Source organism: Canis lupus, chromosome 26 (assembly GCF_048164855.1).
Source record: "Canis lupus baileyi chromosome 26, mCanLup2.hap1, whole genome shotgun sequence".
Classification (NCBI taxonomy): Eukaryota; Metazoa; Chordata; class Mammalia; order Carnivora; family Canidae; genus Canis; species Canis lupus.
In genome coordinates, this window is record NC_132863.1 from 30,305,555 (window position 1) to 30,332,566 (window position 27,012).

The 27,012-nt window shown below is 39.7% G+C and overlaps 1 long non-coding RNA gene across 1 annotated transcript in view; it reads left to right on the forward strand.

Moving 5' to 3' along the window:
- LOC140617883 (uncharacterized) overlaps window positions 1–26,632 on the forward strand; it is a 34,355-nt gene extending 7,723 nt beyond the window's left edge. Inside the window, exons 2-3 of the long non-coding RNA XR_012018033.1 lie at window positions 12,239–12,347; window positions 26,563–26,632. This is a non-coding gene — a long non-coding RNA (uncharacterized lncRNA). The remainder of the gene's footprint in view (window positions 1–12,238; window positions 12,348–26,562) is intronic.
- Window positions 26,633–27,012: the final 380 nt, after the last annotated feature.

Here is a 27,012-nt window from a genome sequence, read left to right on the forward strand (position 1 = left end):
CTGAACACTAATGAATTAAAATGAAAACAAACAAACCAGGCAGCCCGGGTGGCTCAGCAGTTTAGCGCTGCCTTCAGCCCAGGGCTTGATCCTGGAGACCCAGGATCAAGTCCCATGTCAGGCTCCCTGCATGGAGCCTGCTTCTTCCTCTGCCTGTGTCTCTGCCTCTCTCTCTCTCTCTCTCTCTCTCTCTCTCTGTGTGTCTCTCATGAATAAATAAATAAAATCTTAAAAAAAAAATAAAACAAACCAAATGTATATATTCCCTACCTAGGAGAGAAAGGGAAAGAGAAGAAAACAGTGCAAATATATGAAATAAAATTGACAAGGTGTATAATGTCAGATATCAGATTAAATAAATTATAGTAATCTCATGCATCCCTAGATGCAAATTTTAATGTCAAAAAAGAGTATTTTTCATGAAAAATATTGATTACCAGAGTATGCTTAAGAAAATTTTAAAAGCCTAATCAGACCAATAACCCTGGGAAAATGATAGCAGGAGAGAAGATGGAGTGGGAGGGTTAAAAATTCATAGGATCATTGTGTTTTCCATGGAGTGATTAGAAACTTCAGGGAAATAAAATACTCATGATATAGAAGTAGTCATATTCCATGAAATGTGCAAAGAATTCCAATTAACTTTAATCATTTGGAGGAAACCAAATAATGATAAACCATATAGAAGATTTGAAAGCATAATTAAAATTGGAATCAAATAGGCATAGAGCATTACACCCTATAGTTCAAGAATACTTTCTCTTCACTTACACTTGAACCATTTATGAAATCTGACTGTGGGCTGGGCCACAGAGGAAGGTTCTGTTCTACCCACATCATTTTCCAATTGGCCTGCCTAGGAGTCACATCCTCCCCTCCAATTACCTATTAGCCTGGTCTGAAATATCTACTCCTAAATTCTTATAATTCTAAAATAAGAAGTTAGAAGAGAAAAAAGATATTTGGATTATTATAAGTATCTTATTTCCATCTGTTGAGGGTTTCCTCTTGGAGAAAACCAATCATAAGCTATTTTCATGTTATTGAACAGCATTAATTATTAAATAATTTTAATATTGATTCAAAACCCGTCTCCCCATATTTTCCCCACCTTTAGCCTTAAGTCTAGTCCCAGGAATAGTCAGGACATGCTATTCCTCTTCCTGTGTCCAGAGCTTGAGACATGTTCAGTCAATGTACACAATCCCTGGGTTTTCCTTCTTCCAAGCTCAAGGACTGAATTCTTTTGCAAGAAATCCTTATAGGATATAGTCTCCTGTAGTATATAACTGAGCAGAATACTCCAATTTGGATTTGGAAGAAAACAAAGTTCCCCTTGTTTGTTCCTGCAGTCTCTTGCATTCTGAGAAGGGTTTGGGAAGGAAGGCCTGTCACTTTGGGGGAGGTATCTTCGGCCCAAATGTACACTCTGGTTTGGACATCCGTACAGGCAGTGAACTTTGAGTAAGCTCACAGGCTGTCTATTTGTACATTCATTCCTGAGGCTAGATGGAGGTATATCAGGAGAAAATTCTACTTGAGAAAAACGCTCTTATAACTGGACATTTTATTTATTACTTGACCTTAGGCAAATCACCTGTTTCACATCTGTGTCAGCAGGTTTCTTTTGGTTAAGTTACAGAAACCCAACTCATAATGGATTAAACTGGAAAGGGAATGCGTTGGCTGATTACACCAAATATTTTACAATTAGGGACTCACACGTAGCTGTAGCTATGAACTCAAGCAATATGGCAGCATTCCGGTGTCTTTCCCCCTCTCCCTTTTGTCTCAGCTTTCTTCTCTGCTGGCGTATTATTGACGGTAAGATAGTTGTCATCACCTCCCCTCTCACATTTATTCTCTCAAATTCTGCAACAGAAATGAAGTTCTTGTTTATTACCTGTTCCAACAGAGGTTCCAGGAATTTGTCTCATTAATACCCAAGAAAGAGACTTATGAATATTCTACAAACAACACGAAGAAACAAGATAGGGCGGTGGTGGGTATTGTTGCCTCAAATATGTTATTGGAGAACATCCCTGAGATCCAGAATATATTGATATCTAGAACATTATAGTAACAGACTGGGACTCCTGGACTCTCTACCCAGGGTCTCAGCTTTCTCATCTGTAAATTAAAGGGGTTAAATGAGGTGATGGTAAGGCCCAGCCTCCGTGAGTCTGTGACTCTGATTTTCTCAGAAATCTTTGATTCCAGTGGTTTTGTGTTTCTGGCTCATGTATATTCCCAAAGCCAAGTCCCTATAAAAGCTGAAATCCAAGGGATGGAGCCTGTCCCCAATCACCTTGGAGGCCTACTAGAAAAGCCAAAACTTTATTCTATTTATTTTTTTAAATTTTCAGTTGGATAAACTCTTAACCTTTAGCAGTAGGGTATTGATTTTCCTGGCCTGGCTGCTGAACTCTGGTAACACTAGACTCCTGGTCCCTGGGGAACTGCCTTGCACAGCAAGCCTAAAATGTGGCTTGGGGCTGCACAAACCCAAGTGGGGCCTTCCATTTTCAGCAAAGACCAGGAAATTTCTGATGGTCTCTTACATTCCTCTGCTCAATACCAACCCCTCTTTCACCCACCAAAGATCATGCAAATGACACATATAAATTGCTTGGTCTGGTTGCCAACATTCCAAATGCCTCAGAGGAAATGTGACCACTCTGGGTGCCTAACTTTGCTTTGAAAGGTCATGGGTAAATGTGGGCCATAAACATCCTGGTATTAAAACTGGTCTGCTACCCTTGTCCAGAACACCTAGTACTTAGAGAGCTTTACTAAATCTGCATAGGTTTAGCTTTCTTGGCTTTACAATTTAAGCCAGATGCTTGGAATATAAGGGGGTATAGCCAGGGTGGTAGGAGGTTACATGTAGGGTTCACATACATACTAGGTTATAAAGGATGGTCAGTCATGATTTTATGCCCATTTTTCCTGGTGCAGATGTTAATGGAAGCACCTTTTATTCTCAAAACTGCCATGGTTAGGAAGATAAATTATATGGTCATCCTAGATATAAAGGCCTTGCTCAATGTGGCACAGCTAGTCAACTTCATACTGAAAATTCACCAGCACCCAATTTCAGTACATGTTCCTTTTCCAAGCATTATACTTGTCCCTCAAACCACATCTTACAGGCTTGCAGGCCCAACCTTCTACCTACAAATACCTAAGATACAACCTTATGTCTTCCTGTCTCTAGTAGGGGCTTTCTCAAGGTAATATCATTAGCACCTGAAAATCATTAGTTCTACTGAAATGGAAACCCAAATTTTAGCACATGCTAATGATTTCCCTACTGTAATGGAAACTGATTTTTATCTTTCACCAGGAAATGTGATTGTTGGTTGGTAAAGGAAGGAAACCTGATGCTTTTGTTGAAGTCAAAGGAAAAAACCAGACCTTGGTTTTAGCATATAACTTTAGAAGAATGTAATCAGAATCCTGCATGTATATATGCATACACACACATACCCCCCACACACACACCTGTTTTATCTCAGCAGCTATGTACATAGGAGTTGCCAGAAGTGAATAATCCATTAATCTTCCTTAAGAAAATTAGCCAATAAATTCAAACTAATTAGCTGGATTTGGGTTTGGGTTCAATCAAGAGAGCAGTCTGTTGGATCATAGAGGCAAAGTTAGAAAGAGGTAAAGCCAGGGTTGATGGATTGGAGACTCTAAGCTCTACAAAGTTGCTACATTAAGCTCTTTTGAGAGATTCCCCTAACCTCTAGGAGCAGGCTAAATGGCCAATTTTTACTGTCCTTTGTATTCTGGGACCAATTCCAATGTTTGGGAGGGGGGCCCCACACCAACAAGCAATTCTCCAGACACCAGCTGGGTGTCCTACAATTCAACTCAATTCTGACATTACTTACCTAGAGATAGCTTCAGATTCCACAGGTTAAGGGTGACCTCCCACAGGACTGCCTCCCCTTGCACTTCAGACTCCATCCACAATCCCAGGTTAATCACTTCTGACCAACTGGTTGTAAATCAGTTTCCCAAGACTTCCTCCTGAAGTCTGATACATTTGCTACAGTGACTCAGAGAATTCAGAGAAACATTTTACTTACGAGTTCACTGGTTTATTATAAAAGGATGTAACTCAGGAACAGCCAAATGCCAGAGATGCACAGGGCTAGGTAAAGGGAAGGTGTGAAGAACTTTCATGCCCTCTAAGAGCCTCCATGCCCTTTTCTATCCATGTTTACCAGCCTGGAAGGTCTCCAGCCCCTGACCTCTTGAGTTTTTAATAGGTGTCTCATTACATAGTCATAAGTGATTAAATCGTTGGCCATTGGGGACTGATTCAACTGCCAGCCTCTCTCCCCTCCCTGGAGGTTGACGGAAGAGGGGCATGTGGGACCGAAAATCCAACCCACTAATCACCTGGTTGGCTCCCAGTCCTAACCTTTGGTTTTCAGAGTTCTATCAAATTCCTTGTCTTCATTGTGCTTTCTGCCCTGGTGGCTTTGAGAAAGGGCACAGAGCTAGAATGACTTCCCAACCAACTCCGGCTAGGAAAGAAGGAAGAAAATCAGGCCCTGACCTAAGGGAAGGAAATTTGGGTACCTAATATATGTCAGTCATTCGTTTCTATTAAATAGATAAAGGAAAAGTGAGTCAAAGAAGAAAAATGACAGCCAAAGATCTCCAGACCAGTGGATGAGTTCCTGTTAACCCTATCCTACTATAGCCCACTCTCACTGGGAGCATCCTTCCTAGACTCTGTGCATCCAACCTACTAGCTCCCAGGTAGCTCTTAATGTGTAAAGACATAGAATGAAATGGTAGTGGATTCATTCTAGAGTCAGCCCATCTATGTATTAACCGCATGGCTTTGGGTGAGTCATTTTAGCTCTTTGAGTCTTGGTTTCTTCGTTTGTCAAATAGATTGAAATTACTCCTCCTTCATAGAGCCATTGTCAAGTCTGGATGAATCAGAATGACAACAAACCCTCCTAGTACTTACTACATGCCAAGCACTGCTCTGTGTACTCTACACATAATAACTCTTGGGACCTTCACAATTTATCCACTACCAGTTTTTTCTTTTTTTTCTCTCTCTCTTTTTCTTTAAGCCAGTGACTATTTGTGAGAGTTTTGAAAAGAAGATGAAATTCAGCTTTGCCTTCAAACACTCTAGGCCTCCCAGCTCTGGGCTGTAGGAAGTGTAGCTCTATGGTGGTCATCAACACTCTTCCCTCTATGCCCCTGGGTGCCCTGAGGGACACCCAGCTTTATCCCCCTACTCAGCTTGCTGGTGCCCCTCCCTACCACCAAAAATTTATAAAGGAGAAAATGAAGACATGGAGAATTTAAGTCAAGTAGATTTTTAATGACCCAAAGGGTATCAAGCCTAGATAGTCTGATTTTTGGCATCTGCATTCTTCTTTTGCCTTTTCTACCTAGCACATTGACATTCAGAAGAAATCTAATAAATGTTCTTTCATCCACTGATTTTTTTTCATTCAGCATATAGAAAACCAGAACAGAAAATATGCAATCTTGGACACTTTGCATCTCTCCCTTTTTTTGAACTCAAGGTGAAGCAACTCTATACATGGCCATGTCCTCTTCTCATCACCTGTGTTAGCAGGTATAGCTGTCAGTCTTCCTCTTGGAAATCTGGCATAGAGGTTAGTAAAGCTTCAGTGAACCAAAGAAATCACAAAATCATCAAAATCTCATAGAGTCCTTTGGATGTAGGTTCCAGGCACCAAAAGACTGAAATATGTGATAAGGCCTACCACAGGCTTGCAAACAGTAAGGGCTAAAATGATATTTGTTTAGCTAAAACTAAACATATATGACTAATTGCATGAGAATCTTGGTTCTGGGATTATCTCCTCTCTGTCTCTATTCACTTAAAAAGTCTCCTTTTTTTCTATAAATTCTCAAATTAGAGGATGGGGAAATATTTTCTGTTAGGGAGAGGGTGCATCTGCTGCTACTAGCCCCATCTTCAAATATCACTGTGTAAGGTTTGCAATTGGTCCAGCACTTAGGAGTAATCAACCCCAAGCAAAGAGGAAACAGCATGAGATCTTTTTCAGGGGGATTGGGATGGGGAGTTAGGGGGATGGGGAGGGAGGTCTCTTTCCTCTGATTTCCATCATGCCACATGAAATGATTCCTAGCCCCTCCTAGGAGACACATCAACTCACAAGCTCAGGCAACATCCTGACCAAACAAAATCCACTTGAAATCACATACCAGCTATCCTGACTGTAAGCAGAGCCCATCATAAGTATTCCCACTGCACAGAGTAGATACACTGTATGTGTTACCTTCTAAGATCTTCACCATGATCCTATAATTCAGATTGGTCATTATCTCCATCTTACAAGGGAAAACACTGAATCACAGGATGACTAAGTAAATTGTTATAGATGATACTGTGTAAACTGTGTGGCTGAGATGAAGTCAAACCCAACCCATAACCTATCGCTAAATGAGGTATCTGCCATTTTTCCAGCTCCCATTTCTATGTACCATATTTAAATGTGAATGTCTTTGCTGTAAGACAGACCAGAGTCATTTCTTTATCACATTTTCATTCTCTGTGACATGTTGAATGCAGAAGAACTTCAATATCGTAGGGTCTTGTTCTGAGGTGAGAAGGGAAATGGGAATGGGAAAAAGGGTAAGGAGCAGCAAAGAAACATAGAATCACCCTTGAGGGGGAAGAAAAAAGAATCACCCTTGAATTTTTAACTTGATCCGAGCCAGCCCTACTAAAGCTAGTACCCACTGTTAAGGAATCAGACAGATGGATGAATATGGAATCAATCGCTAAGATGAAGACTCAGGATTCCAAGGTTTTGGGTCTGTTTACTGGTTAAGGTAAGTACTAGACACATAGATTTTGGCATATTTTGTTGCTGTTGTTCTGCATCCAATATTTGCAGAACACACATTTATATATGAAGTGCAAATGGAACACTTACCAAAATGGAGCAGATGCTAGGCCATAAAGTATCAATAAATCCCAAAGTACTGGAGTCACATCGAGTGTGTTCTCTGACTATAGAAATCACACTAGAAATCAATTAAACAGGGATCCCTGGGTGACTCAGCAGTTTAGTGTCTGCCTTCAGCCCAGGGCCTGATCCTGGAGTCCCGGGACAGAGTCCCATGTCGGGCTCCCTGCATGGAGCCTGCTTCTCCCTCTGCCTGTGTCTCTGCCTCTCTCCCTCTCTCCCTCTCTCTCTCTCTTTCTCTCTCTGTCTCATGAATAAATAAATAAAATTTAAAAAAGAAATCAATTAAACAAAGAAAGATAACCAAGAAAAATCCCAAAATGGCTTGGACAGGAAGCATTTTTAAAATTTTAGGTATCACCTACACACAATATAATTTATTCTTTTTAGTGTACAGTTTGCAAGTTTTGACAAATGTATACATGCAAGCATGGAACAGCACCATAATCAATTTGTGAGACAGTTTCATCACTCCCAAAGCACCCCTATCTGTGTCTTTGTAGACAACCTCTCCCTACAACCCTAGCCCCTCATAACCACTGACCTGATTTCTCTCCTGACAATCTTGCACTTCATATCTGGCTTGAGTCTGGCATGATGCCTTTGAGGTTCACCCATATTGTTGAGCATACCAGTAATATATTCCCTTTTACTGATCAATAGTATTCTATTGTATGGATACGGCAAAGTTTGTTTATCCATCACTAACTAAAAGACATTTCCAGTATTTATTTCCAGTATTTGGTATTATGAATAAAGTCAATATGAACATTTCTATATAGAATTACTGGATCATATGGTAGTGTATGTTTAACTTAATAAGAAGCTGCCAAATCCTCCAATGTTGCCTTTATTTTGCACTCCTACAAACCTTATATGAGCATTCCCTTTGCTCTACATCTTCACATGCATATGTTTTTATCAGCTTTTTCTAAAGCCTTTGTATAAGTTTGTAGTTGTGTGTGGTTGTGGCTTTAGTATGCATTTTAGTTATTAATGACCTTTTCATGTCTTTTATTTTCACTGTTATATTTTCTTTGGTGGAAGGTTTATTAAAATACATTGCCCATTTTTAAATTGAGTGCTTTTCCTTATTCTTGAGAATTAAGAATCCTTTATATATTATCAATATTCTTTATTAAATAGGTATTTTCCAGTGTTTTCTTCCAGACAGTGACTTTTCTCATTTTGCTAACCAAAATGAGCACAGAAACTTTCATTTGGATGAAGTTCATTTTATAAATTAAAAAAAATTTAATTTGTGATTTTTGTGTTCTATTAAGAAATTACTGCCTACCACAAGGTTGCAGAGAATTTCTTTTCTTCATAATTTTACAAAATTAAGGATGCCTGGGTGGCTCAGCAGATGTGATCCTGAAGTTCTGGGATCGAGTCCCACATCAGACTTCCTGCATGGAATTTGCTTCTCTCTCTGTGTCTCTCATGAATAAATAAATAAAATCTTTAAAAAAATTACAAAATTATATTCCAAATTTCTCCTTTTCCATTCCTTTTACACAATTGTCACACATTTTAGTTTTACAAATGGTAAATACAATACACAATACATTGTTACTTCTTTTTACTTTAGATAGCCAATTATCCTTTTTTATGTAAATCCAAATTTATGATTAATATATTTATCCTCCCTGAAGGACTTCTTAGCATTTCTTTTAGTGCAATTTTGCTGATAATGAATTCTCTCAATTTTTGTTTGTCTGAAAGTCTTTATTTTTCCTTTATTAATGACTTTTGGTAGGGGAATGAACTGCATGTACTAGTCTCAGTTGACAGTGGTTGTGTTTGTTTTTGTTTTATTTTTTCCTTCAGTCCTTTATGGATGTCATTTAATTTTCTTTTTGCTTGCATAACTTCTGACCCTAATTCTTATATCTGTTCCTCCATATGTAACAGATCCTTTGGTTTTGATTTCCTCTTTATCTTTGAATTTCAAAATTTTGAATGTTATGGTTTAAGGGTGTGTGAGTGTGTGTGTGTGTGTGTGTGTGTGTGTGTGTGTGCATGAGTACTCAGACTTCTAACTTATTCTGCTTGGTGTTCTCTGAGCACCTTAGATTTCTGGATTAATGTCTTCTTCTTCTGTGATTCCAATTTTGTGAATTACATATTCATTTGACAATAAGATATCCCACACTTATTGGATAATCTGTTGTTTATTTGTTTTGGCTTGTTATCTTTGTGTTTTCATTTAGATAAACTATTCAGTAGCCATTTATGATGTCCATTTTCACTTATATCAGTTTCATTTCTATAATTTCTACTATTTTCCAGTTCACTGCCTCTTTCTTTGACTGCGTCCAGTGCACTAATAAATTCATTAAAGTCATTCTTCATCTCTGCTTCCATTTTTTGATTCCTTGCATGAAAGTGTCCTTCACTCTGCTGAAATTCCTCACCTGTACATATAGGTCGTCCATTTTTTGCATTAGAGCCTTTGCTATATTAGAAATATTTATTTATTTATTTATTTATTTATTTATTTATTTATTTATTTAAGACGCAAAGAGAGAGAAAGGCAGAGACACAGGCAGAGGGAGAAGCAGGCTCCATGCAGGGAGCCTGATGTGGGACTCGATCCCAGGACTCCATGATCATGCCCTGAGCTGAAGGCAAACGCTGAACTGCTGAGCCACCCAGACATCCCTAGAAATAGTTATTTTATATTTCCAGTTATTACAACATCTGGGTGATTTGTGAGTCTGGTCCTCTTAATTGTCAGTCAGGTGAATACTACAAATAAAGCACCATAAGAATTTCATAGATGCGACAAATACCCACCATTTGCTTCGACGTGGATGGAACTGGAGGGTATTATGCTGAGTGAAATAAGTCAATCGGAGAAGGACAAACATTATATGGTCTCATTCATTTGGGGAATATAAATAATAGTGAAAGGGAATAAAGGGGAAAGGAGAAAAAATAAGTGGGAAATATCAGAAAGGGAGACAGAACATGGAAGACTCCTAACTCTGGGAAACGAACTAGGGGTGGTGGAAGGGGAGGAGGGCGGGGGGTGGGGGTGACTGGCTGGTAGGCACTGAGGTGGGCACTTGATGGGATGAGCACTGGGTGTTATTCTGTATGTTGGCAAATTGAACACCAATAAAAAATAAATTTATTATTAAAAAAAGAATTTCATAGATGCAGGGACTGAGGCTAAAGAATGCTAGAAAAAATAGTTCTACATTGCACAGATGAGGATAATACAATGAAGGAAAACATATTTCTATAAAAAATTTATTTATATATTTGAGATTGAGAAAGAGAGCATGCAAGCTCTGAATCAGATATACCACCTGAGAGACAGGTACAGTAGAAAAGAAAGTCTAACCTCATGGTATCTGTGGTACACATTAACTAACATGACCAGAACATGTCTGCCTCTGCAGAACAGCCTCTGGGGCCGTGTTTTTGTGGCCTGAATTCCATCAACAATCAGTCACTGGCCTCAGACTTGCCTCTTCAGTTTAGAAGACACTCTTCAAAAGAGGCTTCTCATACAAGAAGTCTCAAGCAAGTCTATGCAAAAATTTCCCAATCTTTGACCTAAATATTATTCCTGAGGAAATAATTCAAAAGAACAATCTGCAAAGGTGTTACTGATAGCAGCCTAAGTTTGTAATGCTGGAGCCATGGCTTATCTATTTAATGGACTGTCGTGCAGCTATTAATAAGATTCTGCCCCATATTTAAAGTTCCAGAAGAAAAAGAAACTAGGAGTGAAAATATCAAAGTTTTAATATATGAGAATTTCCCAGAGAAATAAAGGTCACAAATATTCATAGTGAAATGATACATTAAGAGTCCAGGGTAAAAGGAAAGGAATGTCTAAACCTCGGTACATTATTATGAAATCTCAAGCATCAAGAATAAAAAAGAGACCCAAAAATGTACCAAAGTGTAGAGTAGTTTCCTATAAAGGAGTTAGAATTAAACTGACTTCCAACTTCTCACCACCAACATTGGATGCTTAGGGCTATTCTCTTCTTTACACATTAAGACTATATATAATATACATAAATAAGTGTATTATATATTGTAACATATAATGTTATATATATTACATATATAACATATCATGTGTATATTATATATGTCATATATAATATATAATGTGTATGATGTAATATATAGAAATATTATATACATATATTCTGTGTGTATATAAAGACAAAGATTAAAACATATAAAAATAAAAAATGAGGGCAGCCTGGGTGGTTCAGTGGTTTAGTGCCGCCTTTGGCCCAGGGCGTGATCCTGGGGACCCTGGATGGAGTCCCACGTTGGGCTCTCTGCATGGAGCCTGCTTCTCCCTCTGCCTGTGTCTCTGCCTCTCTCTCTCTCTCTCTCTCTCTCTCTCTGTGTCTGTCATGAATAAATAAATAAAATATTTTTAAAAATTAAAATGAGAGATTAAATAAACACATGTAAAATACAATATTATATCACTTTACCATGATTCTTTGTATCATGTTTCATACAATGAGAGTGGGACTTTCAATATCCAGAGTACCTAGGATCTACAAAAATTCTAAAAGCCTTGCAAATTCTCTAACTCTGGTCCTAATAACCTAACAATTATAAAGGAAGTATCCTCAACCCCAGTAGATTTGTATCTCCAGCCAAACTATCAAACAATTGCAAGGATCTCATAAAGAGATTTTTATATGTGACAGGACTCAAAAATTTTAAGTTAATTTTAAGTCACTGTTGGGATTTGAGTAGTGAAAATTAATTACACCTTTCACCTCTCCCCAAGTTAGTAACCAATTAAGAAAAAGACACAAAAGCTGAATGATATGTTTTAAAATTGTCTCTATTGCTGATAGTACTAAAGTGGATCTACGTATGGCCAATTGGGTCCCTTAACAAACTCTAGACGGATCAATCCCCTGAGGGTTTTGGTGAGCAGACAGTCTTTTTAGAATCATGGCTTTATCTCTCTTAGGCATAGAAAGAACCACCGTATATACTTTCAAAGCTGGGCGTGGACTCTGAGCTGGGTGTGTTTATAGGTCCAAAATGCCAAACCAGTGTGGATTAACTTGAAAGAGAAATCCTAGGAGAGTTAAGCCATAGGTATTGATGATTTCTTTCTCTCTACATTATTCACCACAAAGTCAACTTCTTTACCAGAAACAAAGAATTGAATGGGAAAGAGAGAAGCCAGGAGTATTTTCTCCATTCATATTCTGTTTCTCTTCGTGCAGTTGTGACCCAAATAAAGTCCTCAAACTGGGAGCATCAGAATCACCTGACAACTTGGCAAAAATGCATCTTGGGCTCCACCCCAGTCCTACCAAGTCAGAGACTCTGGAGGTATGATCCAGCAATCTATGTTTCCACAAGCCCTCCTGAGTGAGTCTGATGAGCAACCATGTCTGAGAATCACTCGCCTGAAGCATGTAATGGAAATTTAAGTGTGTGTGTACCCATATAATTCAGTCTTAAAATAAGGAGATCCTACCATTTGCAACAACATGGATAAATATGGAGAACAGTATGTAAAGTGAAATAAGTCAGACATAGATAAATAGTGCATGATCTCACTTACATAAGGAATCTCAAAAAGCAAATTCATAAAAGTAGTTAATAGAACATTGGTTATCGGGGTAGAGAAGTGGGGGAAATGGGGAAATGTTGGCTAAGGGGTATAGAGTTTCAATAATGTAGAATGGATAGGTCTAGAAATTTAACATATAACATGATGACTATAGCTAATAGTCATTGAATATAATAGTGACTTATCCCTGGGATGCAAGGATGGTTCAACATGTACAAATCAAAAAATGTAATGCATCACATTAATAAATGAAAGAAATTTGCTCTAAATAAATTTCAGCTGTTCTCATCACGCAGAAAAGGTAACTATGTGAGAAGATACATTCATTAGCTTGATTATCACAGTCATTTAAATATGTATATCAAATCATATTATACAATTTAAATATATGCAATTTCTTATTTAAAAAAGAAAAAGATGGAGAAAGGCAGATTCTTGATGATGTCTTCTGCTCAGCCATATCTTACAGAGCCTTTGTCCATCCTATCTCTTCTCACTTATTCCAGAGCAGGGAGAACAAATTAACGCTTCCAGCACAATGGTTTTCAACCTTGACTGCTTACTGGAATCCCCTAGGAAACTCTGCAAATACTAATGTCTCTGCCCTACCCCCATTGATTTAGATTTAGTTTGTTTGAGGTGTGCTGTGGGCAAGAGGATTTTCAAAAACTCTTCAGGTGATCCTATAATGTATAGCCAAGGTGGAAAGCCATTGGTTCTTTGATTCTGAAAATCTGGTTTCCAGATATGCAGCATAGGCGCCAACTTATTAAAAATGCAAGTTCACAGGTCCAACCTACATCTACCAAATCAAAAGCTCTGATGGGGACCCAGTCAGTGTGTCTTAACAAGCCCTCCAGTTCATACTGATGCATGCTCTGATATAGACAGATGGTTTATTGATGGTTACATCGAGAACTTCTGACATAGACGATTTGACACCTTTAGCCACAAATAGGTTTTCTGCCATTGTCAGAAACTTGCTACCATGAAAAGAAATGTGAAAAGAAGGAAGTGAAATTGCCACTTTGCTGATTATATGATCTAATATATATAGAAAAATCCCAAAGAGTCCATTAAAAAATGTTGGAATTAATCAATGATTTCAGTAAGGTGCCAGGTTACAAAATCAACTTACAGAAATCAGTGGCATTCCTTTACATTAGTGATAAAGCTCCAGAAAAAGAAAGAAGAAAACTATCCCAATCACAATAGCATCAAAAGCAGTAAAATACTTTGGAATAAATTGAACCAAGGGAGTGAAAGATCTGTACAATGAAAACTACAAGACTTTGCTGAAAGAATTCAAAGAAGACACAAACAAATGTAAAGACATCAAGCGTTCATGGATCAGAAGAATAAAAACTGTTAAAATGACCATACTACTTAATACTAATTCAGCACAATCCCCATCAAAATACCGAAGAAAATACCAAAATACCTTCCTTACAGAAAGGAAGAAATAATCTTAAAATTTGTGAAGGTCCACAAAAGATCCCAAAGAGCCAAAACAATCCTGAGAAAAAAAGAACAAAGATGGAAGTATCAGATGTCCTGATTTCAAACTATGCCATAAAGCAATAGCAATGAAACAGTAAGGTGCTGACACACACACAAAAAAAGACACATTGACCAATGGAACAGAATACAGAGCCAAGAATTAAATCCTAGCATATAGGGTCAACTAATATTCAACAAGTGAGCCAAGAATACCCAATGGGGGAAAGATAGTCTCTTCCTATGGCTCTGGGAAACTAGAGAAAATAATGCAGAACAATGAAATTGGACCCCCATCTCATGCTGTTCACAAACATTAATTCAAAATGGGTCAAAAACTTAAACAGAAGATCTGATACTATCCCAGAAGAAAACACAGAGAAGAAGCTCATTGATAGTCGTCGTGGCAATTATTTTGTTTATATGATGACAAAAACACAAAAAACAAAAGTTAAAATCAATAAATGGGACCACATCAAACTCAAAAGTTGCTGCACAACAAAAGAAACAATTAACAAAACAAAATGGCAGAATGGGAAGAGAATTTTACAAACCGTAGATCAGATAAGGGGTTAATATCCAAAACATATAAAGAACTAACACAACTTAATAACAACAGAAACTCTGATTTAAATATGGGCAGAAAGACTAAATGGACATTTTTCCAAAGACGATACGAAAATGGCCAACAGGCACATGAAAAGATACTTAACATCACTCATCATCAGGGAAAGGCAAATCAAAACCACAATGAGCTACCACCTCCGGCCTGTTAAAATGGCTATCATCAAGAAGGCAAGTGATGACAAGTGTTGGTCAGGAGACAGGGTAAAGGGAATGGGCTCACACTATTGGTGAGAAAGCAAATTAATCCAGTCACAATGGAAAAATATGGAAATACCTCAAGAAATTAAAAATAGACCTACCATGCAATCCAGCAATTCTACCTCTGCGTATATAGCCAGGGGAAAATGAAAACAGATTTCAATGAGAAACCTGCACACCCATTTTTATCACAGCATTGTTCATAATAGCAAAGGTATGGAAACAGCCTAAATGCCCAACAGATGAATGGATTAAAAAATGTGACATATATATATACACAATGGAATATTATTCAGACATGAGAAAAAAAAATGATATCCTGCCATTTGTGACAATATGGATGGACCTGGAGTACATTTTGCTAAGCAAGATAAGTCAAAGAAAGACAAGTACTTGATGATACTATTTATATATGGAGTCTTAAAAGTCAAACTTTTAAGAAAATAATGTAAAATGGCATTTACCAGGGAATGGGGGACGGGGGATGGGGGATCAGATTGATGATGTTTAGGGGTATGAACTTACAAGAAATAGTAAATAAGCCATTAGGGTTCTAATGCACAGTATAATGAATGTAGACAATAATATTGTACTATAATGATATGTGATAAATATTGCTTCAGTGACAATCATATTACAATATACAAATGTATCAAAGTAACACACTGTACACCTTAAATTTACAAAATGTAACAAGTCAAATTTAAAAGTTAAAAAAAGGAAAGGAGAGGAAGAAGGGTAATACTGTCAAGCTGACCTGGGTTCACATCCCAGGTCTGTCACTACTACAGTGTGGCCAATTTACAGGAGTCATCAGATTCAATTCTGTCACTGTAAGTGGGAGGGTAGTAAAGTCTACCATCTTGATTTGTGTAAGGACTAGAAACAGTGCCTGGGATAAGGACTGGCAGCTATAACTCCCTTCATAAGCAGTAACTTCTATAATATAATTATTGCTATTAGTTAGTCTTTTGCATTCTGAGCACCCAATTTCACTGGAGAGGGGCAGAGGTCTCCAAACCTCCATCAGGCAAAGGTGTAACACCAGCAGGGTGCCATATAATTCAACTCAATTCAATACTATCTACCCAGAGATGATGTTAGATTCCATGAGGGCTCAGTCCTATTGGATGGGCCCCCTGCTTCAGATGCCAGTCACCAGTCCCAGGCTATAACCTGTGCTTCTCATCTACCTTCTACAAATTAGAGATTCCAATGACCCCCTCCTTGGGTTTAATTTGCTACAGTGGCTCACAGAACTCAGAGAAACATTTTACTTGCTAGACTATTGGTTTCTTATAAGGGTTATAACTTAGGAACATCCAGATGGAAGAGCTGCCCAGGATCAGGTATGTGGGAAGGAGTTTGGAGCTTCCCTGCCCTCTGTCTCTCCAGGTATGCCACTCTCCCCAATCTCCACATACTCACCAACTGTGAAGCTCAGCAGACTCTCTCTTCTTGAGTTTTCATCAAGGTTTCATCATTACATAGCCATGATTGATTGAATCTTTGGCCATAGGCAATAGATCTCAATCTCCAGCCCCTTTTGGTTCCCTAGAGGTTGGGTGTAGGGCTGAAAGTTCTAATCAGATGGTCGCAATCAGCCCCCATTCTTAGAGGCTTTCCAAAAGTCACCTCATTGGCATAACAATATACACCTGTATTGTTCTCACCACTTAAGAAATTCCAAGAGTTTTAGCTCTGTGCAAGGAAGAGGCTGAAGACCAAGTACGTATTCTTATTATAAATCACCATACCACAGTTAGCCACTTAGTTAACAAATAATTATTAGGTGCCTAACTATGTGCCAGGTTCTGGCAGAAGCTCTCAAAATAAAATGGTGGAGGAAAGCAGACACAGTTATTTTCCTTGGAAGTTGGTATCCTGTAAGCTCTCCAAATATTAATCAAGTAATTTTCACACAAATAAAGGCAAGTATATCTATAATAAATGCTATGTATAGCAAGGCTCCAAAACTGTGAGTGTGGGTGACAGGGAGTGTGGTCTAATCTGGGAGGAGGCAGTCAGATACCACAGGTTTCCTGAGAAAGTGCCATTTGAACTGACATCTGAAGGATAAATGGAAGTTGGATAGGCATGGGAAAGCAAATCAAAAATTTTCCAAACAGTGGCAATAGCTCATGCAAGGCCCTGTGGCAAACAGGAACATCAAGGAACCAAAAATGATCAGTGGGTACTGAGTTCACAAACCAAGGGAGGATGCAGTCCAAGATCAGTTTAGAGAGAAAGGTAAGGGACAGAAATACAAAAGTTTAGGTCTTCTCTGCTGCTGGTGATGGTGGTGTGTGGATGTGGATGTTTGCGGTGTGCTTGCTTGCTACATATATTCCATCGTCAATTTCTGTTGCTACCTTGATGAATTTTGTCAAGATCAGTGTTCGGCCACAAATACGATGAAGACACGCTGAGAGGCATGAGGCTGCCCTGGTGACACCCTGAGACAGTCCTGTCTATGGCACTGTGGGATGCTCAGACTATTCATGGAGCAAAGGAGTGGCCCCAGTGTGGTGAGGTCCACCGCCATGAAGTCATACACCTTTCTCATTTCCCGTCTCTTGGTGGGTTTCAACAGTACATTTGGAGGTTGAATTAACGAATCACTTTGCTAGCCACTCTTTAGCAAAGTCTGTGTCCTGGAAAACTCTGGTACCAAGATGAATCAAACCCTTATTGTTTTCCATACAAAGTTCTGAAAGTATTTACACATTTGGCCCCTGTTCCTTCCAGCATCCGCAGTGACTGGTACTGGTTGGTATGTTTTTTCCCTAGATCATTTTTATTGCCAGTGTCCGCTGTTGCTGGAAGACTTTCCAGGATCCTGAATGCATATGGTTTTTGATGGAAAAATGTCTCCCTTGGCACCTCCTTGTAGGAACCACATATATCAAAACCCAGCTCCCAGACCACCTTCCAGCCAAACATTCATAAATGTCCAGGAGGGAAAGAAGTTATGCAGGAAGAGTATATCTCTTAATAAAATCTTGAAAGAGTTTCCATTTCATTTCTCATAAATCCTCCGTAAGTGAGTGTCGTACAATACTTTCTTAAGAGGCAAAATTGCCTCCAAATCTTTTCCTGGATCACAACTACAGAATCATTTGTACCCATCCAACACATCATGATCCATCGTTGGCTTGACAGGGGGAGACACTATTTTTTATTTCATTTATTATATTATTATTCAAGCTCGTTTTTAACAAATAAGCTATCACTGAACACAGCTTCTTCTTAATATAAGAGTCTAATAAAGTTTAGCATAAATCTCACAACTTCCCTTTGTAGGAGAACTTGTTTTAGGAGCCTCAGCTCTACATTTTTATACTCTACAAAGAGGCAGGAATTTGGGGGAGTTGGCATAGCATTGTGGGTAAGAATGTAAACTCTGGAATTAAGTAGACCCAGGTTCAGATCCCAACGTCTCTGTGTGACTTAGAGCAAGGAACTTAACGCTCTGAGCATATTTTGTTCCCTCACCTACAGGACTGGATAGTAAGAGATCACTGCAAAAATTAAAAAGGATAGTGAACTAGAAGCCTAACGGAGTCCCTGGTACATCATATACACTCACTAAATTGTATTATGTCCTCATACCATCTAATTTAATAGCAGCCTCAGGCCCTTCTATTTAATTATAGTAAGAGTCGCTATTTTTTGAGCACCTACTATAGGCTATGAAAGGCCAAGCACTTTATGGGAATTATCTCATTAAATGTATTCAGTAACTCTGTAAGATAGGTGTTATTATCACTGCCATTTCACAAGTGGGGAAACTGAGAGACAGAGATGTTAAGTCCCTTATACAGGTCATATGGCTGGCGAGCAGGAGAATCGCAGGACCCTCTAATGCCAGCTCTGTGCTGTAGGGAAAGTCGGAGCAGTGAGGCTGTCCAAAGCTCCTCTGTTAAAAATGGAGCCAGAAAGACCACCTTAGGACACTTTGTGATCCCCTCCATGCCCCGGGGACATGCAGCATGTCTCAGACATCGGAGCTGGGGCTTGGTCACTACACAGAGCAGCCCCTGGAGGGTCATTTCGTGATCCAGTGAAACACTGAAAAGTGCCTGGAACTTTGACTTGGCCAAATCTGCACTCAGCTGGGCTAACGAGGTAGATGACCTTGCTCAACTGTTTGAAGTGTTCTGACCACCAGTTTCTTTATGGAGAAAGGAATGGTAACTGGCTCTTGGGGATGTTCTGGGATGGTGGGCGATACTGTGTAGCAGTTTAAGCCTGCAGCTTCTGGAATCTGACTTCCTGAGGCTCACCCTGGACCACACATTAGCAGCTTGGGGGCCTGAAGAAGTTTCTAGATCTTTCTCAGCCTCCATTACTTCAGCAATACTATGACTCTTACTGCTACTAAAGAATCAATGGCATCATTACAGTAATTTCGACAGAATAAATATGATTGAAATGAGGGTCAGGAACATATTATGCCTCTTTTCCTTATGTGAAGAATTCTTCATTATGCCCCAGTTGCATGTTATCAGTCAAGGAATTTAATTTAACCAGCCAAAGCACATCATTAGTTACATTAGTTAGCTATTAGTAGCCCTAAATGACAAATATTAGTTCATCCAAGGCTCCTGCATCACATTTGGCAGCCTCAGTTATGTGGTAGGAGTGCCAGTGGCTGGTGATGCAGAAGAATTGGCCTTTGGGTCCATGAGTTCTGGTGTAGTCCTCCAAGTGAAGCATTTTGAGATTCAGCCTATAATACTTATTAGAGAAACAAGAGCCTTATATTTATTCTTTCTGCAAACTTTCTCTGTAAAGGACCAGATAATATATGTTTTAGGCTTTGTGGACCAAGAGTCAATGTTGTCAACTCTTGGAATAGCTGTTCTCACCAAAGGGCCACCACTCGGCTGAACAAAAACAGGCAGCAGGCTGGATGGAGTGGGTGGACGTAGTTGCCAACCCCTGTCTCATAGTGTGCTGGTTGAGAGCATGCACTCTGGAGACAGACCACCCAGGTATGTAGTCTACATTTGTTAATTTGTAGCCAGGTGACTCTGGGCAAGCTATTTAAACTCTCTGTGCCTTGATTTCTTCACCTGTAGAAAGGGACTAAAGACGTCCTGGGAATGGTGGGGGGTTAAATGACTCAACACCTGTATAGCACTTAGAGCAATGTATTTCATGCAATATTGCTTCTTACCGTTATTATCATCCTCCAGTTTTTCCTGTTCTCCCAGTTTTGCAAACACATCTAGCATCAGTCATTCCTCACCTTGTAGCATTCAGTTTCTCTATGGTCTTGTGACTGAGTCTTTCTATATGTTCCTCTTTTATTCTCTTGCATCAGAAACACCTGGGAAGCTTGTTACAAATGCAGATCCCTGGGTCTTGCCCCAGGCTTGCTGAACCATGCTATCTGGATGTGGGTCCTGGGGATGAGCATTTAATATGCTTCATTGGTGGTTGTTCTTCCCATAAAGTTTAGGGTTCACTGCCCTCAGAGTTCCCCACATCTTCCTTCTGATCAAGATTCCAGGATGGAAGATGAATGAAAAGGAGGAACACCAACCACTGAGTTAACCTTAACTCCAATCCATTGGAAGCCTTGCCTGAGGCTCAAAATCCTGTGGTTGAATACACACTTTCCAACTTCCTTCAAGACCAGGAGGGAAAGAAGTAACTCATTTTTGAAAAAACCAAGCACTGTCACTGTCCAGACTGTGGTTGGACCAAGGAGAGCTAACTCCATGCAGAAAACGAACTCAGTTGAACCTTGTGGATTTGGAAATGCGTATGAGAAAGCCAGCCTTATAGTGGCCCAGGACTTCCTCCAGAACAGTAGGTTTGGGAGACACACAAGCCCCTCTGGATTTCCAGAACCTCCACAATGAAAAGCAAGTATACCCCAGAAGCATCTGTTCGGGGAAATTCCCTCAGGGTTTTACTTTTCCTAAGTGCAACAGTTGTCATTTATTTTTCAATTTCTGCAATAAAGTAAACACATGGGGGTAGATGACTAGTTCCTGTTTTTCTAAGGTAAAAACTTCAAAAAAGCAGCAATTTGTATAAAATGAAATTTAAAAGCACTCTTCTATCCTTGATCTCTCTCACCAAAGATAACCCTAATTATTATTTTCTTCTGTGTCTTTCTAGAAATGTCTTAAGCATATGCACAGAAATTTTGCTGGATGTGTTTGCTAGAAATACATTTTGCTTACACTAATAGAGTCGCACAGTATTTACGTTAGGCAACTAGCTCTTTTGACTTAAATTATATTCTGGGCCAAAAGTCTGCTTTTAATTCCAAATATCCATTTCTAACATTTTATCCTTTCCAATATAAGCATTTCCTTCTCCTTCCATTCTGTAATGTCATTCCCTATATTGCTTAGAAATTAAACTAATGGATGTCTTATCATCATCCAAGTAAGGATGGATGCCTATAGGTAGAGATATATTTCTTAAATCACAACAAATGCACAGGCAAGGCTCTCTGCCCTCGCTAAATCAGTCTGATGTTTCCCTGGGCTTTATTGGCAAACACCATATTGCTTCCCATCACTATTTCCCTCTTGCTTTAGGGACAGCTTCCAGAATAGGTGATGTGCTATCAAACCAAAAGGAGACAACTTGCTGACTTAGAGATACACCCAGGCACCTTGTCACCTGTGGGCTTCCCAGCTTACATATGGCAGTTCATAATGAGATTTGAACATCTATGCAGGGTAGCAAAATATTGTTTTGCTCACAAAATCAACTCCATCCTAAATGCCACCACTCATTTGGGAGTCAGTAAGCTGATCATCTCCAATTGAGACAGGAAGACTTCAGGGAACTGAAAACAAGCAAATGGAATCTGAATTTATAAAGAGAAAGAGAGAGACAGAGAGAGAGAGAGAGAGAGAGAAGAAAGAAAGAAAGAAAGAAAGAAAGAAAGAAAGAAAGAAAGAAACTAAGAAAGAAAGAAAGAAACTAAGAAAGAAAAGAAAGAAACTAAGAAAGGAGAGAAAAAGAGAGCAAAGAAAACAGACACCTCAACCATGGACAAGAGGCCTGCTGTAGCTTATCAGAAAAATTTGACAGTGGGTAAGCAAGATGAAACCTTGGGAGTACTGAATAAAAGAGGAACCAGCATGAAGTCACTGAGACGACGCCATCCTTTGATGCCCCCATAACCACATTCCCTTTTTTGGTGCTGTTGCCAGAATGGCAAACCAGGAAAATGGCATAAACATAAGGGATCAGGAGTTCAGCAAAGGGTTTCACAAAATCCTTTATAAGTATAGGATGATATTTCATTTAGCTTAGCTTGTTCTCAAAATGCCTGACTGGCCATAGGTCATTAGTGGTGCACCTCAAGATTTTCTGAGTTGCTTATGGGACCAAGTGGATGACATACCCTCATGGAGAAGGCTACTGAGAATTCTACTCCTAGGTAGGGATGAAATAGCATCTGAAGTAGGCTGAAGCAATGGACTGTTCATTACAAGACATGTGTTGGAGCTGTTATAAACAAGCAAAAATAAGCAAGGATCATTGTCAATGATGGCAAGACATGGAGACTTAGGGAGAAAGGAAAGAACAGGACAGAGCTCTTCTGTGTCAGTCAGGTGGTGCAGCAGAGAAAATTTCCCTAGTGTCTTTGATCTCCTTGTGTCCTTAACTTGGTGTGAACTTCACAGAGAAAAAAGGAAAACCACCAGATACTATAGAAGTAACACCATGCAGGCTCCTTAGGAATAGAATCTGTTCAAAAGAAGGAATAGATTTTAAAAAAAAGGATTCTCATGGATTTTCAAAACTCCTTCACAAAGAACATCCACACAACTGGACCCCGAGAGCCAAGTGGGACTTTAGTACCTTCTGAAAATTCGACCTCTTGTCTCTCTTGAAATAATGCCTCTGTGAATGAGAAGGTGAGTGATGGAGTCATTCATTCAATCAACTCACCACATACTATGTACCCTGGACCCAGCCTGGTGATTTGTGCAGGGCAGATAAGAATGTGTAAGACATCTCTTAACTGAAAGCATCTCACAGCCGAGATGCCGTTTCCCAAGAAACAGTGCACAAATAATTTAAATCAGAGTTACCTGAATGCTTGTGTTAAAAATGCAGATTTCTGGAACTCACCCTTGATTTGCTAAATCTATACTTTAACAAGTCCCTTGGTCACAGCTATGAACACAAAGGCTAACAATCACTGCTCTAAAGGAGGCATGTAAGAAGAATCTGGCTCTAAGTATGAGAGTGAGTGTCCATATATGGAGGTGGGAGAAGAATGTATGCGTGCATTGTAAGGTCATGAGGACATGTGGTGAGAATCCAGGCATCTGCGAATACATGTGGTGAGAGTGGATGCCTGGCAGTGAGCACAGTTATACATTGTGCTCAATTACCTAGTCAGAGGAGAACAAAGGACCATGCCCCGAGTTTCTGAAACTGATAATGGCTCCCGCTCTATCCAGAGCAAGTTTGAGGATGAGAGGGATGAAGTAACCTGTCTTTACAATTTCATCTGTGATCCATGGGATAGAGAAGAAGGGAACATTTTTGAGAGTGTCAGTGTATTGTAGCAGCAATAGCAGTTTTCAGAGGCATGTGGATCTGGACTTGCATTTGGGCTATAATGTAATGCTTACCACCTGTGGGGTCTTGCTCAAGAAGCATGCTCATGGAGCCTCAATGTCCCCGTTGGAAGAATGGGGGTAGCAGCACCAATACTTTGGGGAACTGTAACTCTGACATCTCAGGGTGTGATGTAGTCCTGATGGCTACATTCAGAAGTGCAATCCAGCAGGGGAATACTGTTCCCAAGAGTCTTGGGCACAAACTCACAAATTCACAGTGCAGGTCCTTCGTCAGATGAAAGACTGACTTTTACTCATCCCTTACAAGAGCGATCCATTAAATCTTGGATTTCCTTAAGAAATGCCATGCTCCCTGTTAGTGTTCGAGGAGAAACTGGACCGTGGAGATGTAAGTCCCACCTGCCAGCAGAACTTTGATTTTGGGCATCTGTCATCTCCCCACACCAGGATGTCACAATGTTGAGACCCTGGAACTTGCTAGTGTCCCAGTGTCTTATTTATGGGCCGAGTCATGACAACATGCCTGGTTTCCACAGCAGAGTCTCATTCTTGCCCGCCAGCACCACGAAGGATAGCTCTTAGGAGTCAATCAGAAGTTGCCAGGAGAAGGTCATACACACAAATGTGGGTTTACATCCAGCTCCCCTCCCCAGTGAATGTGCCACATCAGGTTGGAAGAGATGTGGTCCTCACCACAGGACCTTTCCCAAATGCACCCCAGAACAGGATGGGGCCTGCGTTCAGCTCTCCTTACCATGTTCCAACGGCTTCCTACCTACCAGGTTGCCATATGTTCAGGATCATTCTATTGCCAGATGTATGTCAAAGTTTTCCTTTTTAAAATGTAATTTTCCCCAGAATTTATTGGCATCCTACAATGCTGCTTCTTGGCTGCAGAAGCGGCTTTTCTGCCATTAGGGCCCAAAATAGAAACCACACGCAACCTTGACAGTAATCATGACCAAGGAGAGAGAACGCACATCTATTTATAAGGCACCTGAAGGTGAGTTCTCATTTGTGCTACTGCTTTAAAGATAAGGTCAACAAAGCTGGCAATATCGGCTTTATTAACTGTGTAACCTCATTAAAAATGGATACAATCACAAATATATAACAGACCCCAAAACACTTAGATACTATGGGTCAAGTTTATTACTTTGAGTTTTAATGAATTGAAGATATTCATAAATGAGAGTCTTGTTCAGAAGTCTCATATTTTGTTCTTTGTCTTATCCTTCATTTTATGCTGTTGATGTCACCTACAGGGTGAGCTCTTAGCATCTCATAACTTTCTGTACGGGACAGTATCCAGATATCAGTTCATCGGGGTGACTGTGCCGCACAGATAGATAGTAGAAGGACTCTCAGCAATTTTATTCAACAAAAGCACCGACACGTGTTTTTGGCATCCAGAAAACACTTCTTGGAATGGAAATCGCATTCATGTTTAAAATTTCATACTTATTTTCACTTGAAGAGTTTGGACAAGTAATCAGCATTTTTGTCTTACTTTAACATCCTGGAAATTGGAATGGCAGCCTCAAGGGACCCAACGGGTAACAACAGTCAACTCAGCTGGGAGGACAAGAGTGTCCATAAATCCCAGGATACTAATGTTCACCTCCACCTCACTGCTTCTCAAAGCTGACTCTTATTTCCTTTCTGCTATCAGCCTGAGGTTGCTGCATTCCTGAGTTGTTGCTACCTGGCTTAGTTGTTCAAGTGGTTTTGGAAGGAAAAACATGCTGCCTATTCAAAAAAATATATACAGTTGGGGCCTCGGGTAGCCACTGGAAAATGTACTCTCCTGAGACTCTATTAATGCCAAACTTGAGTGCGTTTAAGGAAGAACACATATACAGGGACATTCTGGACTTTGAGATAACGTCAGCCCTGTTCACACTTAGACTGTCTCTGCTGAGGATCTTGCTGGAGACTAATTCGGGGGCTCTAGAGCAGGGTCTGGCTGCCAGCTGGTGTTGAGATAGAGTTTTCCCTCCTGAGTAATCAATTATCGTTTCCCAAGACGAGCCTGTGGAATGTTGCCAGCACAGTGGGTTGCAGAATCTTGGAGCTGGAACTCCTTCCCAGACGCAGAGGTCGCCGCGTACGTGTCTGGTGGTAATAAAACAGAGAGTCAGGGAGAAGAAACAGTGGCTACTGAAAGTAGGTCTTATGCAAGGAAAAGTTCTAGAACACGGAAAAATGGTATTACACACACAAGTTGTTGTCAGCTGAGTGATGCTGAAGATCACAGACAGATTTCTAGGGACTCTGGAAAGAAGAGATATTATGTATAATCTGCTCCAATTCCCTAATTAACAGACGACAGCTTTGGTGGAGAAACTCCAGTGGGTAAAACACTACATCACTGCAGAAAAATGAAAAGGTAGCAACCCCAAATCTTTCCTCAAGGAATTGACAGTAACCTTCTAGAATAACATTCTAAGAAACTATAGCGTATTAACAAATAATAAGGAGCCAAGGTGCTACATGATCATGACAATCACTTTTCTTCTTTTTTGACCACTTACCATGGGTCAAGTATTACTTTGTTAACACTTTGTGCATATAATTTCCATTACAGTTAACCCCTGAATACTCAGTGGTGAGGTGCACCAACCCTCCCCAGTGCAGTCAAAAATCTACATATAACTTTTGACTCCCCCAAAACTTAACTATTAATAGCCTACTATTTCCCATAAGCCTTACCAATAATATAAAGTCAATTAACACAAACTCTGTGTGTTATGTATATTATATACTGTATTCTTATAATAAAATAAGCTGGAAAGGAGATGTTATTTAAAAAGTTGTAAGGAAAATCCATGTACAGGACTGTACCATGTTTACTGAAAAAAAAAAAAAGTCCATGAGTAAGGGAGTCCACACAGTTCAAACCCATGTTGCTCAAGGGTCAACTATAATTACTTTTGTAAAAGGTTCATTTAAAAAATATTTAAAAAACAGATAGACCCTAAAAATCAGAAGTAATAAAAGAAATTCACAATGAACAAAACCTCAACATTTTTAAAAAGACAGAATCAGTATTGATTTTCTTTCCCCTTTTCCTCAGGCTCCAGTCTGGTGTGATGCAGAACTGGTTCAGGGCACTGGCTAGAAGACTTTCCAAAGCTCACAAGTCCATAAGTGAATTTGGCCTAAGAGATTTGACTTTCCAGCTTGAACTTTTTAACCACTGCTCTCCAAGTGGGAAGGTCAGATATCTAGCCCTGCTGATGTGGGTCCTGGGCAGGAGCTGTCAGGGGAAGCCTGTCTTGCCCAAATCTGCAAGTGGGTTAAGACAGAGCAGATGTGCAAAGTTAGGAGAAAAGTGGCAACAGCCAAGTCCCACCCACTGACAAGGAAAATCCAGCTGGCCTTGGGGAAGCCAGTTGTAAAACATCAAAATGGCCATTGTGGGGAGCAGAACAGCAGCTGAGGACACAAATGGGAGTCAGGACTGGACACATTCCTGGGTTAAGCAAGGGCTTCTAGAAATCCCAAGAAAAATGATGTGCAGAGG